This window comes from Orbicella franksi, chromosome 4, assembly GCF_964199315.1.
Source record: "Orbicella franksi chromosome 4, jaOrbFran1.1, whole genome shotgun sequence".
Lineage (NCBI taxonomy): Eukaryota > Metazoa > Cnidaria > Anthozoa > Scleractinia > Merulinidae > Orbicella > Orbicella franksi.
The window spans coordinates 2,818,831-2,830,688 of NC_138148.1; the positions used below are offsets into that span (position 1 = coordinate 2,818,831).

The 11,858-nt window shown below is 37.4% G+C and overlaps 1 long non-coding RNA gene and 1 other non-coding gene across 3 annotated transcripts; one reads left to right on the forward strand and one right to left on the reverse strand.

The window, feature by feature from the left end:
* The first annotated feature begins 4,183 nt into the window (after positions 1–4,183).
* Trnaw-cca (transfer RNA tryptophan (anticodon CCA)) lies at positions 4,184–4,255 on the forward strand. Its single transcript has one exon. It is a non-coding gene; the product is annotated as a tRNA-Trp (tRNA).
* Positions 4,256–8,792: 4,537 nt separating this feature from the next.
* On the reverse strand, positions 8,793–11,830 carry LOC145485925 (uncharacterized). 2 transcript variants are annotated; one of them, XR_014049238.1, is made up of 3 exons: positions 9,742–11,830; positions 9,565–9,646; positions 8,793–9,323 (listed from the first exon to the last, which is right to left on the reverse strand). It is a non-coding gene; the product is annotated as an uncharacterized LOC145485925 (long non-coding RNA). The 2 variants fall into 2 exon arrangements; XR_014049237.1 differs by having other exon boundaries at positions 9,565–11,830.
* Positions 11,831–11,858: the final 28 nt, after the last annotated feature.

An 11,858-nucleotide genomic window follows, 5' to 3' on the forward strand; every position in this document is an offset into this window, starting at 1 on the left:
TAACGTTACGTTGTTATACATAGTACAAGTAGAATAGAAATGAACCAAACCCTAACCCTTGCATGTGTCAATGTTTGTGGTCGACAAGAAAAGTAAAGAAGCTACTTTTGGTATTGGTTTCGCTACTTTGGGCTCGTCACGCAACATTTCGTTCATGACAAGCCGAGAGATGGTTTGAGCAGGAGGCTACATAATTTGAAACTTTGACACTAATCAACTTTACTAGGGGAATAATGCAGCATGGGAAAAATCTTGCAGGATAAATATTTGTGTAGTGAGAAAAATATTTTTGTACTGGGATGAATATTTTTCTAATGGAGAAATATTTTTGTACTGCCACCATAAGTTATGGATGCACTTGAGAGGTTTGCTAAGCACTCAAGAAGCTAGAGTTGCACTCGGCTATCGCCTCGAGCGATTCTTACGCCTCTTTCGTGCTTAGCAACCTCCCGCGTGCATCCATAACTCGATACTTGCACGCCGCACGCTTACCGCGCTTCGCGTCAGCTGCATATATCTACTTTGAGTCATTACATTGTCTGTGTGCCTGTCTGTCCTTTGTGATTCGCTACAGTAATCGTTCTATTAACAATTTAGCGGGAAATCGACCGCAATCTAGCCTTCAGTTCACAGAACACTCATGACTCCCCACGAGTGAAGAATAGAATGTCAATTGCGAAACACTCCTCAGTCAGGAACTACATTTTAATGAGTGGATCAGCCTGTATTGCCATAACTGAGGAGGAAATAATCTGCTCGATCAAGTTCAATGTAATTTCTGACCTGTGTGAATTTGTGGTCATAGATTGCAAAGGTTGTAATTACGAACATATTCATCTATGACGGGCGTATTCAGCGCTTGCCTTGCATGTGAATTTGTGGTCACAGCTCCAGATTGCTAAGGTTTGAAACTTTGTTATCCACTGATGCCAATACAGATTAATTTTGGCTTGCAAGCAAAGCAAGAAATGTTTCCTTCATTTTCACATGGAAAATGTGGTTAACCCAATTTTCCAATACGCTATAGTTTAGAATGCACGCCTTTTGTTACTATTGCGCTAATAGTAAACCTTCAATAATTTACTTTCCAATTAGCGTGGCTCGCAGCCAAGCTATTCCATAAAATTTCTAGTAATAATCATGGATTAGCTGAGTGCTTTCGAGGTCAATACAGTTAACAGCATTGGATACTGCTTGGATAATTACATTGTCACACCAACGTTCCTCGTTTTGACATTTGCTGTGTGTAATTTTGGCAAGTATCATCCACCACACTCTGAACATAATGGCTCGCAGCCAAGCTATTCTGTAAAAACTCAGAAACCGGCTCAGAGAACCAGATCCACATCTGCTGGAAAAAGGAGACTAAATAGTCCAGCTGTTAAGGGACAAAATTGTTCGTTTTTTGATAAAAGCATCAAACTTGTCAGGGTTACTAACCTCTATAAGATAAATATTTCCTGATATGGAGCCATGCCAAATTTTCCTCCAGAACCATGGAATGCACATGTCAAAAATATGACATACGAGGCCCTTACATGGAAACGAGGCTAATGCAAAATGCCAATTTTTTTGCATTCTGGGACTACTATGCCTAGTGTCTTGCTTTTTTGATACAACAACAAATTAACCATTGCCTTAGAGTCTTAAATTATGTCACGTGATGGTCACGTGATCATTATGTTCAATTACCAGCAAAGCAATACACACTGATGAAATCATTACCATGTTTAGAACTACCAAAGAAATTCACAAACTCAGCTGGAAAGACTTGCAATTTCAATGTCAAATTCAGAAAGCCCTAATGGTTTTCAAGTCTTTAAACGGTCTGGTTCCCGAATATCTCATTTCCAAATTTGTAACACGAAATGAATCAAATTATGCTCAGAGGGACTCGGTTAACAAACTTGTTCCCTTTCCGAGAACTAACTACGTGAAAAATAGTTTTAGTTACAGCGGCGCAACCCTTTGGAACAGCTTACCCTGTAATCACGGAAATCAGGTTTATAAGTAGAATGTTGTTCTAAGTTAATATGATATTAGGATTAGAATTTTAGGTTTAGGATCTTAGACATGTTATTTTTACCGTATATAAATAATGATTAAAGATTAAAGATAACATTTCTAACAAACATAAAATATACCATCCAGTAGGTCGCATTACAAGTTTCCTTGTTTTTTCATTTAAGTTTAGAACGTACTTTAAAAGCAACCTACAGAAATTCATAGGCTGCATTATCTAAATTGACACGATGTATTTTACATTTTAATGCTATTTACATTTTTTCTGCATTTCCTTTGAAAAGTACTGCAGCAAAGTGATTCTAAACTCTTGTTCTCTTACAAAATTAACATATGCTTGAAGGCTAATCTTGACTGTACCAGTTTGTGAAGTTGTGGTGGAAATTACAACTAAAAGAACATTTATTCAGCTAGTGTCTTTAAAAGCAGGCTTAGGAACGTTACAGCCAATGAAAGCTGTTTTTCAAAACGTTTCCATCAGACCAAAAAGTTTAGCTAGTGTTGTGACATACCTGATCTATTCCGGCATATTTGAAAGTTTCAAACGCGAAATAGAAAAGGTGTCTCAATCACAGTAAGCAAGTAACTCAAGAAAATCATGTCAATCAAACCTATATAAATTGACTCTGTATCTCAGCCTCGATTTGATGCATAGTTCTGATATTACGTTTTTGGCACATCCAAAACATACATTCAAGGTTTGAATTTCCTAGTCTAGATAATAGAATCTACATTGCAAATAATAAAATTGGTATGTAAAAAGTCATCACCATTCATTGTCATCATTTTATTTCTTAATAAAACCTACATTTTACAGTTGGACTGGCCTGCAGATAGCTATGCTAGCCTAGGCGGGCTAGTCTATCAATAGTTACAAATGATTTATTATTATTATTACTTTTATTACTATTATTATTACTATGATAAATAGAGAAAAATAGAAAGTTAGAAAGAAAAGTGAACAAAATAAAAAGAAAAAGTAGGAAAAGAATGTGATTTAATAGATAATATTATTTTTTGTTTGTTTGTTTGATTGCTGGTTGGTTGGGTTTTTTTTTACTACTGCTACTGGCATTTTAATTTAGAAATGATCCTGCTAAACTCGATGAAGGAATCTTCATCTTCGAGAACACTTAGTAGTTTGTTTTTAATTTCCTTGGTAGTTCTAAACATGGTAATGATTTCATCAGTGCGTATTGCTTTGCTGGTAATTGAACATAATGATCATGTGACTATCACGTGACATAATTTAAGACTCAAAGGCAATGGTTAATTTGTTGTTATATTAAAAAAGCAAGACACTAGGCATAGTAGTCCCAGAATGCAAAAAGAATTGGCATTTTGCATTAGCCTCGTTTCCATGTAAGGACCTGGTATGTCATATTTTTGACATGCGCATTCCATGGTTCTGGAAGAAAATTTGGCATGGCTCCATATCAGGAAATATTTGTCTTGTAGAGGTTAGTAACCCTGCCAAGTTTGATGCTTTTATCAAGAAACAAACAATTTTGTCCCTTAACAGCTGGACTAAAATGGAAAATGCCGTTGTCAGTGAAACCTGTTGTCTTTCCGCCGGATGTTTAATGTTCTTAGAGGTCGGAACCCGGGTGGGGAATGAAGTTAGCTTTCGCATTAGTCTGAGTAAGCAGCCAGTGGCCTATACGGCACCTGGAACGATGGGCCAGAGAAGTTTGGCAAGGAATTCCTCTGGAGCAAATGAGGGCCTGGAGGGTACTCCATATAATGCGCAATATGGGGAGACTCCGCTCAAAAAGCGAAAACGTAAGGATATAGGTAAAGAAAAGGGTAGGGACAACTTGCCACGCTTTTTGAGCGGAGCTCTCCCCATATTGTGCATTCTATGGAGTACCCTCCAGGCCCTCACTTGTTCCAGGGGAATTCCTTGCAAGGGAAGACCCTTTTGAAACATCTCGAACAGACGAACCTAATGACTTACTCATACAAGCACTTTTCCAGGGGCGGTGGCATCACTTTTGCCTAAAAAAATCTTTCTTTTCTTTTCTTTTCTCGGACACTTGTTTCACTTTTGCCGCATTAGACTTACATTCATTTTATGATCTATCGCACCATCCCTACCATAAATCAGATTAAAACACTCCTACAATTTAAATTTAAAATCGTATATTACTAAAACAGACTTGACTCCGTGGCGCAATGGTAGCGCGTCTGACTCCAGATCAGAAGGCTGCGTGTTCGAATCACGTCGGGGTCAGCTCTCAATTTTTGCCATTATTTTGGTAACCATTTGCATTGAGATAAACGTAAAAGTAGTACTGTGTTTCGCACCACGGATCAGGGTACTACTCGAATTGAAGACACACCAGGAAAATAAAGTCCACGGGATCTACCAGTTGTTTTGAACTAGTTTAATCAGCACAAGCTAGCTAGTCAACTGAAAGCAAAGGAATACATGTGGGTTGACTATAGCAATTCTAAAAAATCGGATCTAACCTAAAAAAAGAAACAGCAAAAAACATTCTCCAACATATTGTCCATATACTCACAATTCTGTAAGGCGTAATCCCGTTTAAGACGCGCTATTTTGCTACTTTTGAACAAAGAGCACAAACACACTGTTTTCGATAAAAGGATTACTTTCTACTGATCTCTTGATATCCTACTCGTACCAATCCACGAACGAGAGCCATAATCCGATTGACTACTAAAGCAAAAATGGCGGGAATCTCGCGTGTTCGGTTTTATCACTAAGAAAACAAACATAATGTCTAAAAATAAACAAAACTCTCAACGAAGTGCAAAACATAATGAAAGGCGTAAAAATAAACTACTCGTCAAAATAGATGGAAAATGCAGTTGTGTTGAAAGCTTCTGTCTTTCCCCACTGTATGCTCAATGTTTTTAGGGGTCGGAACCAGATGGAATAAGTTACTCGGGGAGCTTGCGTTTTTTTATGCTGAAAAGGCTACGGGTTTTAGCCCAGACGAAAAGATTGCTTTAGCGTTATATAATGGTTAACTTGAGAATTCTAGTTTTAACTTAATGAGGAACTACATATTTTGTTCAGGATAACACAACTATCATCCTACCTGGCGACACTCGATTTACCGGCTGTTGGCGCCAAATTAGAAACTTGGAGACACAAAATGTTTCCTAATTTTCACTCTTTACAGTCTGATATGGTTTTTGGAATTATAAATTCTTTTTCGTGAGCATTTGATGCCGTCCCCGGTAAAAAAAGTTGCATGACTTCAATGCTTTTCCTGTTATCATACCTTGAATCTACGACAGTAGAGATTTCCCGCCTGCTTATACTGATCAAAAATATATGTATGTATGTATGTATGTATGTATGTCTGTCTGTCTGTGTGTCTGTCTGTGTGTGTGTGTATGTATGTATGTATGTATGTCTGTGTGTGTGTGTATGTGTGTGTGTGTGTGTGTGTGTGTGTGTATGTATGTATGTATGTATGATTGTTTAAGGTGATTCCCTAGTAAAAGAACCCGCCATAGATTTCCGATAAAATTTGGTATGCTGTTGTCACAGGACAAGGAGATATTAAAAACGTAGTAAAAAGAGGGGGTCACCGTGCTTGTTTTCACGCCACAATGCTGACAAATACGGTTATTTAGGTGACTTTTCGTAATCTCCGTGCGCTACAAATAAGCTCGATTATTTTTCAATGCAGCGTGTTATATCACACAGAGTTTGACTTTCTTTGATTGTTTATTCATCTTACGAATTTTTAACGCCCAATTTTAAGAGCCTGCTGAGGCGTTAACAAGCACGGTGACCCCATTTTTTTATTGCGTTTTTTTAATGTTCATATCATGAATGTTAATTATGCCAAGTTGCAAAAAAAGTTTGATAGTAGAACAATTTCAAGGGTCGGAATTATCTTAAATAAATTTATGGCTCCAATTGCAGAAGCGATCTTTTTACACAGTCGATGTGGGAATGCCGCGTCAGATTTTCATTGACATTTACTCCAAGTGATTTCGCAGAGGAAACTTGTTCAATCGGAACATTATTAATGGAGAGTTCGAGTGTATCAGATAGCGTACTGAATCTTAGCCTGGAGCCGATCAATATAAATTCCGTTTTTGTAGCGTTCAAGGTAAGTCTGTTAGACACAAACCATTTGCTTAGTTTTTCAAGGTCGTGAGATAGACTAGACTGAATCGGATGGAAATCAGAACCAGCGTAATTAATGTGGGTGTCATCAGCATACATTCTAGGTATGCTAAATGATAGACAGTTAGGCGAATCGTTAATATAAATTCATAGAAATAAAAGAGGACCAAGGATCGTTCCCTGTCGCACACCACATTTAAGAGCGGTGAAGTCAGAGTGACAGCCATTAACGGAGCACCATTGTGTGTACTTAGTCAAATACGATTTAAACCAATCCAGAGTTTTCTCTTGAATTCCGCACCGAAATTAGTTATATCCCGTTAAGCCAGACTTAAGCAAATCACCTCAATAGCCAACATAGATCCATCCTTTGTCTCGGCCTCGATTTGATGCAAAGCCGCAATATGACATTGTGCATGCCGAAACACAAGTTTCTAAGTTTGAATATCTTATTACTCTATATTGTAATGTTCAAACTAATTACTTCTTTTTATTTGCGAGGAAAAACGAGAAAGAAGAGGAGGAAAACAATTATTAATCGTATTAATGCAATATTCGGTATTTTTTTATTGTTTATTGAAAATGATGGTCACGTGACTAATCACGTGACGAATTTTTCTACTCCCAGATACTTTATAAGTTGTGTTTACATTAAAAAGCAAGAAATCTAGGCAAAGTACTCCGGAAAAGGCTTAGCGAATAAGCATTTTATCTCAGCCTCGCTCCCATGTAGGGGCCTAATATGTCATTTTTTGACATGCGTGTAGCGTGCTTCTGGGTGGAAATTTGGGATAGCTCCATATCAGAAAATGTTTACCTTATAGAGGTTAGTCATCCTGGGAAGTTTCATGCTTTTATCACAAAATGAACAATTCTGGTTATTTTTAGCTCTTAACAGCAGGACTAAAAAAGGCGTGACTCAGTTTAAGAACCGCGCTCGCCCTGGGCCGCGCGCTTAAAAAAGTAAACAGGGCCCAAGGGCAAGCAAAATTTACTGCGCCTTTCAATAATGTACGGACTTTAAGAGTCCGCATGTTATTGAAAGGCGCAGTAAAGCTGCTCCATTCTTGTTCCCATAGCCCTTTGCGCTTCTCTCAGGCGAGAACGGAGTTGCTCGTCCGAAGGGCAAGTGGGAATTCAAGTTTTAGGGTCAGGGACGTTAACAAGAGACAGGTGGAAAATTTGTTCTTGGGAAGTTCTCTAACGCACCAAGAAACTAATGTTATCTTGAACAGACCAAAAAACTAGTCAGGGAGACTGGTCTGAGAAAAGAGGTTTATTATAAAAGGTGTGGAGTACTCTCCTTGTGGATTTAGGAAAATTTTCAGTTCCTTAACAAGTTCCACAGAGTTGTAACGTCGACTCGCATTTTAAGAAAAAGGCCATTTGCTCTAAATTTGACCACACTGGGCCAGGTTGTTCGAAAACCGGTTAACGCTAACCCAGGATTAAAAGTTGACCGAAGTATTAATTTTTCTTGTATTAAAATGTTTTTTCGCTGCTCACGTTCTGTGTAGTTTGAGCTTAGTCAAGTTCAAAACCGAAGGACAAACATACTAAACAGAAAACCTCACCGAAAAGTCACAAAACTGGAATATGAATTCTTGTTAACCTGGGTTAGCTTAGTCGAGCTTTGGACAACTACTGGATATTACTCTGTCAACAGGCAAGAGTTTTCTGGTCAGCCAAGCAAATGGATGCTTACAGAACTTCGAAAGAAGACCCATACCATAATCAGTGGCGCATTAAGATTGATGGTTCCCCGTCTGTTTTATAACATCGAACTGATTGGGTGGAACGACCACGCATTTTTCCTAACGTGTTTGTTTTGTACAGCTTAATTAATGAGACACTTCTGCACTTTTGCTAACGAAGGGTTATTAGAAGAGACCAATATTACTAACAAAAGCCACACAAGCCCACATGATATCAAGATCTGAAATATCCTCAACGACAGAAATTCTAAACAGAAGTAGCGAACAATAGTTTAGTAAGGAGATTTCCCTTTTACAATCTGAAAGGTTAATAAACTGTCACTTGCGTTCATCGTGATGAAGTTTTACATTTCCAGGACTTCTGCTACCAAGTTACTGGGAGTACTGTTCTAGGGGTACAGGTGTGGCCCCATAGCGAGATCATTTCACTATTACATGTCCAGTTCTACAATTTTGTTTGGTGGGAAAGACTTCGCTCACTTCACCAGTCAGGCCAGTGAACATTTTCCTACCCGAGAACACAATTCCCACTTTCGAAAGGGGTCTAGAACCCAATTTCTCAAACTCCTTGTTTAGACAAAGGAATTTTTCTCCGCTTTCCTGTTAGTTTTGGTTTCGATTGAGAAGATATGTAAAACATTCGACAGTGTCTTATCACATTTCTAAACACCTCTAAGTTCGTCAAAGATACTCCCGCTACGCGTCGTGTTTACAACTCGCTCCTCGGCGTTGGAAATGTTTAATACTATTCAAGCAACACGTTCACACAAGTTTTCCAAATTCCTTTCAATAACCCTTCCACTATTAATCAACAGTCTAGATCATGATTCAGGGTTAACTGTAATTTACAGTTTCCAAGGGAATCTCGAGGAAAACTGCTACCCAAAATAATACCTATGTCAAAGCACTAATACCAGGCAAAGGGAACCACAGACAACTCGTAACATCAAAACATATTTTATTTTCTGCACATGTCAATATACAGAGCAAACCACAGACAATAAATCCAATCATAATTTATTTTCTGAAAATGCCAAAATACAAAGCAATGCAGACAATTCGTAAAATCCAAATAGAATTTATTTGCTTAACATGCCAATAATTATATACAAAGCGAAACAGTCGACTAATAAAATCCAATCATATGCCAATATACATCCAAACATTGAACACCATGAAAAAGTCATAAATTCTTTCCAAAAGAACAGGAAACTTGTTTTTACCAAATTAGAAGCCAAAACACTAATTCCAGGTGCTGCCTGCCGGCTGCAAAAAACCAGACTTAAAACCCATTATGGGACAAAAATAGTCTGGAAACATAGTCCTGACCCAATGCAGACAGCAGGCACTCAGGCGTGCCATAAAAACTAGCTTGGTGATCAATTTGGGTAAATTTAATAGGCAAATTAATCCAAACTATCCAAAATAGAAAAAAATCTGCCTGATCTTCAAATTGCTTTCATTTAGGTCATCTGTGGAGACAGAACAAAATTAAAATGGAATTGATTTTTGCAGGCAATAAATGACTACAAATACAGAACAAACTGAGCTTAAGCTCAACTAAAAACAACTCCATAAGTGACTTTTAGGGCAAACTGTCATTTAAAAAAAAGATTTTTTCCCGGTAAACAAACGTTGATTCTGGACTGGACTTAAATACAATTTACTCAAAGATGAAGATGTATTTCAAGACAATTAATGCAAGAGCAGTACCTTGCAATGATATTGTTGATCTACTGGTATGCCATCATATTTTCCTTGTAAATGATGTCCCCAGTGAAAACCTGTCATCTTCCTGACAAGATTAAAAAGAACAGCAATTCCATTGTTTCATTGGTTTTTTATTTCTCAATATGATGCAGGGCAGGGTCCTTGCAGATTTCAACTCACCTCTTTATAAAGTTGATCCTTCAGGTCTTCCTTCATGTCTCTGCTGCTTCTTTGAACTGGAACACTGTCCCTAACTTAACCTATTTCTACTACTCCTCACTTAATCTTTCAAACTGGTAGTTATAGTTTAAGCTCTGCCCATGCAGAGGGACACTGCTGCATACATGGTTCTTTACAACATGGTAGCAATTAACATTAGATACATGTACTTGTCAAGTGATCAAACTCAAAAAAGTTACATAGTACTACTGACAGATATAGTTAACCAATCTATGCACTACTGCTACTACTACATGTTGACAAAAAAAAAAAACAATTTACAAGACTGTGATCAACTTATTTTTACTAAAATAATCATACAACACATTGAACATGGAAAAGAAAAAAAAAGAGACAAAACTGTTTTTCAGCTAACCTGAATCCACTTTCTTAGCATTCAAGCTGTTGAAACTAAATAAAGTATGCACTGTTTGCACACAAACCAAAATACAACTAAAATAATGAACGTATTGTAACAAATGTATGACTAAATATTGGATGAACTTTATTTCAAGGTTTATTTGAATGACAAAAGAAAAGGAAAAAGGCTTAACCTTATGCCGCAACCTGCATCCAGTGACAGGAACTTACTGAAAACGACAAAAACATGCACTTTTTTGATGACATAAAAACAAAATGAAATTGTGGGCTGACCTGAATCCAATGAAATGCTAGAAGCTGAAATGAGACCAACAAAATATGCACCAGTTTGAAACACAGTGTTTAAGAATAAAGCCAAAAACACACAGGATACATATCTGGATGGGAAAACTCTCTAGAATTTAGCATAATTATATGCATTTGAAAACAGAGCTGCTGTTGAAATGACAAATGATATACCACATCCACAAAAATTTCGAAATCAAAAACTTTGGATGGAGAATGTTCTAAAATAGTTACGTACACTGCTGGAATCCGGTAATCTGACAACTTTGAATCCCAGGAATTAAATGCTTAAAGGAGCATACTGTTAAGCTGAAAAATATGCAACATTTCTGACACCAAAGAAAATATTCGGATAGAGATCCAACCTGCATCCAGTGGAATGTTATAAGCTGTAGAGAATGCGCTGCTTGCATCAAAAAGGATTTCACCAACTTGAAACAAATACTCAGGTGTTGAGATGACCTTCCACTCAGTGGTGAGAAAAAACTTTCCATCAATTGGTTGACCAGCATTCAATCCGGGATTGAAATTTCATTAAAAATGATCCAAGTTTACATCATATCCGAAAATATTATGGCAACCAAGAGCTGTACTTCTTTTGGGAATGGAACGTGAATCTGTTGCAATGAAGAGCTTGCTGAAAACTGAAGAAACATGCACAATTTCCAAGAACTTAAGGAAAAAAACATTTTATCAAAGGCTGACCTGCATCCAGTGAAGATTAAGGCACTGTAGAGAGTGAAAATATGCACCATTTTGACACAACAGAAGTCGAATAATGGACGTTGATTCAGAATAAGACAAATAATATTAACCTTACTTCATCTGGCTGAAAGATGTTCGCATGAATTTAGGAGACAAGTATACTTCCTTGGGAGTTGAGAACTAATGTAAGCGTATCGTGGAAACTGCTGTTGAACTGATCAAAGTATACACCATACCCACAAAATTTTGAAAATCAAAAACAACAAATGGACAAAAAGCTCATTTTGGTACCTGTTATGTATGAATCCAGTATTGCCATATTAATAATAAAGTGAATAACGCACAAATCCAATTTTAAAGGGAGCTTACTGTAAAAGTGAAAAAACAAGCATGTTTTCTGCCAAAACAAAGTTGCGGCACATTAAAGGCTGACCTGTATCCAGTAAAGGAAGAAGTTAAAAGCCCAATGATGAGCTGTAAGAGTGACAAAATATGCACGGTTTGAATACCAAAAAAATTTGATCTGGAAGAACAGACACAACAGAATACATATCTGTCCTTTTGAGTCCAGGATGCCGACACCGCATATTTGCATCAAAAAAGGAGAACAGAGTTTGTTTCATGCAGATTTCCTCTGCAACAGAAATTGCTGTGGAACTGAACAGAGCATACAACAACTTCATACAGCAAAACATCTCAAGATGGTA